Source organism: Capsicum annuum, chromosome 11 (assembly GCF_002878395.1).
Source record: "Capsicum annuum cultivar UCD-10X-F1 chromosome 11, UCD10Xv1.1, whole genome shotgun sequence".
Classification (NCBI taxonomy): domain Eukaryota; kingdom Viridiplantae; phylum Streptophyta; class Magnoliopsida; order Solanales; family Solanaceae; genus Capsicum; species Capsicum annuum.
In genome coordinates this window covers 202,557,707-202,562,071 of record NC_061121.1, presented here as the reverse complement: position 1 = coordinate 202,562,071, position 4,365 = coordinate 202,557,707, and positions in this window count along the sequence as shown.

The following is a 4,365-nucleotide window of genomic DNA, read 5'->3' as shown; positions in this document are numbered from 1 at the left end:
CAGGTTCACAAACTCATCCACCTTAGCCTCCCCCATCTCACATAGAAAAAACCTATCCAGAAAAGCATTCTAAAATACCTTTCAACCCAATCATAAGCGATATCCTTCAGCCTATAAGAGGCCAACTCAACACTTTCCTCTTCCATGATATGCAAAATTTGAGTAATCTTTATCACCTCATTTATAAAGAGTTGAGTATCCTCATCCACCTTTGACCCATGGAACTCAGGTGGATTCATTCTCATAAAGTCCCAAATCTGAGCTGTAGCAAAAATACCATTTTGCTAAAGTGTGACTGTTTCTTGTTGGTTTCCCTAAACATTAGCATTCACATCTTCTTCCAACGCTTGAAAGGCAACCCAAAATTTAGCATGAGACACATTCTCATTCAGAGGGTTAGCGTGCAGGGGTAGTTGATCATCATTTCTGTATGCATCAGCTCAGTGAGGAGGCATATTCTCTCATGTAAAAGCATGAGTTAAGGAAGATAGATAAAACTGTAAGAATAATAGACCATGAAAGAAATAATAATTCCTAACTCATTCTGTAGCTTCATGCTCATAAATGTGGTGTGGTTCATATCCATGATCAATACTCTACGTAACGTGGCTTGTCCGACTCCCTAGGACTCCTTAAACCTTAAGATCTAATACCAAGTTTGTAATGCCCTGGAAGTAGCCCTGGACGACATACGGTGCTTAAGATTATGAATAGACCTAAGCTAACCCATGATATCTATTTACCTTGAAACTGACAAGAGAAGTGACTAACAAATATAAAAACTGAAGATAAACTATTTTGTATCTTAATAGAAATCTTTAACTTGTAAATCTTTACAAAAATTCTTTGGACTGGAAACATAATCAGTCTAACAAGCCTCTACTACTATTTAGAAAGCCACTGGGATACACCTCAGCTGACCCTAGCATAAATGGAAATCAAATAACTAAAACACTATCACCAATGAGCAAAAGTTTGATAAACTAGGTCCTCGGACTATAAGGACTCACCAAAAGTTGGGATGTAGGTGATGATTCCCCGAGCACCTGAACCTACCTTACAGAATAATGTAGCACATAGACATATATATGGGCCAGTACCGTTGAAATATACTGAGCATATGGGGGTGAATGCATAAGTAAAATAATAGCTGAATATATATAAGTAAACTTTCAAATAATGCATGGTAAGAGTAAATAAATCACCTAGGATAAATAAGACGAAGACTACAAAATCATAAACACGACTGATGAAGCTTAAGAATAAACTTTGTGAGCCATGACACTTAGTTTCTAAAAGCCTTACTTTTCAGTCTTTCTTATGGGGGATTCTTCTAACCGACATAAACCATGTGAGCTATCATGGAGTCAAATGTCTTACCCATGATAGAGAGAGTTATTCTATCCTTGTTATGAAAATAAAACCTTAAGTGATCATTGAGCTTCATCCATATTGGGAAATAATCTTAACCTACGGTGGATCGTAGTTTCTAGGAATTTAGGATGCACTCATCCGTATTCTGTTCTCGGTGCTAAATACTACACCTAAAATACTTATATGCTCACACTTTAATAAATTCACCTTAAAATAGCATAAGAGTTTATAGAATGAAAACCATTTATGCTTCTTTTTTCTTTAAATCATAATCAAGATAAATTATTGTGGATTTCATATCTTATCTTTAGATGAAAAGATCAATCTTTCTTGAATCATGCTATAATGTATGTGAATAAATTTTCAAAGGCTTAAACTTTCTTGTAAACTTAATGCTTGTACTTGGGACTTGGAATTCATGCTTTAATTGATAGGATTTCATAATAAAAAATCATGCTCAATAATCACCTTGAAATCTTTCAACAATATCTAGTCAAGATAATCAAATTCAAATCATAATACAAATCTTGAAAGTCAAAGCATGAATATATGTAAACCTTGATGCACTTAAAACTTTCAATAACATGGTAGTATCATACTTCAAGGTTATGGCTATTTGAGTATGAACCCTAATTCAAGATAAGTAAATTTGATCTTAAAACCATGCACTTTAGGCACAAGGGTGAAAGAATAACCTTGTTCATTAACCCCACATACCTGAAGCTTCTTGACTTATGATAAAAACATGAACCTTAGGACTTAAAAGATGAATATAGGGAGAGGAACCCCTAATATTGATGTTCTTAAAGGTGGGAGGAGGTAAGTATTGTTAATTAATTGGAAAGAAAAGGAAAATAATGCTTCTTTTAGGGATATAGGCCATGGGTTAGAGTTATAAGAGGGGAAAAGACCAAGAAACCCTTTAACTAAACATTACAAAAATTGATCTCCAATCTTCACGACTCAACCATACGAATCATATGGTGAGGGTAATAATAGACCCATCAACTCGTAAGCTTGAAAAAAATCAAGAATGGTATACATTAGTCAACATACAAGTGGTAACATACGGCTCGTTACTTATCTATACAACTTGGAAAAAAACAATTGTATCTTGGACAGAAAATTAGGGAAGCTGTTTTGCTGAACTTATGACTTAACTTCATATGACTCATACCACGATCATACAACTTATAGGGTCCACTCGTATTTACAACAGATTTCATATACTCCACACTACTCTAGGTATAATTTACCTTACACTCCTTTTATGGAGTGTGTACGACTCAAGAAAGTGAGTTGTATAATGCCCAATAGCTTATAGGCAAGGGGTATTACAATAAAATTCAAGCAGATAAGAAGAAACCCGTGTTGATTGTAAAAGGAGTTGGAGAAAATATTGGTCTTAGTCAAGGTAAACCAAAGTTAATAGTATTAGGAGCTCCAATCAAGCTTATTTTAATAATGAAAGGGGTACTTGCGGCACCTATTATCATTGAGTGAGTGACTCAACTCCCATTGGTTAACACCAAAAAGGTTCCTTGGAATTATAAGAAGATTATGATGACTTATCAAGGGAAGGTACTTATGGATGAAGTAAATGAAGTAGGGGGTTTAACTCATTTAGGAAGGTGTTTTTTCCCCAAAGGTTTGAGAAATTGTAAACCAATAATGAATGGACAATCATTTCTCAAAAATCTTGTCACTGAGGAAGAAGCCAAAGAGTTCTTGAAAAATATAAAATTGCCAAAATATTCAATCATAGATCAGTTGAGAAAGACTACAACTCAAATCTTTCTCCTCTTTTTGATGATGCATTTGATTAACATAGTAATGTTATACTGAAAATGATGAATAAATCTTGTATCCCTAGAGAAATTATGGTGAATCAGTTGGAGAAAATTATTGGAAAGATCTTTGAGGTAAACAAGATTAGCTTCTCTGATGATGAATTATTTGTGGAAGGTACTGAGCATAATTGGGGCCTTTACATTATTGTGAAATATGAGTATTTCTATGTCATTCCTATCATGATTAGTGGGGGTTCTAGTACTAATATTTTTCCTCTGTCTACTTTGTAAAAGTTGAATATCAGTACCAAAAGGATTAGACCCAATAATATATATGTCAGAACTTTTAATGAAGCAAAAATAGATTCCATTGGTGTGATAGAGCTAATGACGATTGTAAGGCCCGTTGAATTTACAATACAATTTTAAGTATTGAGTACCAACGCCTCCTACAATTTGTTATTGGGAAGATCATGGGTTTATAAGGCTGGGGCAGTCGCATCTATATTTCATCAGGTGATCTGGTTTGAACACGACAAACAGAAAGTGATTGTTCATAGTGAAGGGGATTTGGGAATTTATAAGGACATTTCCATGACCTTTTTTAAAGAAAATAATGTTGAGGAGACATTGGTTTATCAATCTTTCATTGTAGTGTTTATGGATCATATCTTTGAAGGACATCACAACTATCTCCTACTTCTGTCATGATGGTAAATGAAATGTTGAACTATGGTTTTATGCCAGAAAAGGGTTTAGGAGTGTCTTTGCATGCTATAGTTCATCTAGTATGCCCATGTGAAAGCCTTGGTTCTTTTGGATTAGGATTCAAACATATAGTTGAAGATTGAAAAAAGGCCAAGAAGCAAAATAAAAAAACATGGTCACTCCCTTTCCCAGTGCCACTACTTAATAAGTTCTTTGTCAAGGTGGTGTCATCAAGCCCGTAGGAAAGGTGGAAGATGAGTTAGTTGATAATTTCCAGAACCTGTTTATTAAAGATGATGTGTTTTAAATGGGAGAAAGTACCAGTAAGACAGAGGTGCGATTCGTAGGTCTTGATTTCCAGTTCAACAATTAGAAAGTCACTCCTCTCCCCATCAGGATGGAGTTTTGGTAGTTTATTTTATTTTCTTTATCTAATTTATTTCAAGGTTGTAATTTCAGATCTATCTCATTTATGTTTCTACTTCTATTCTTG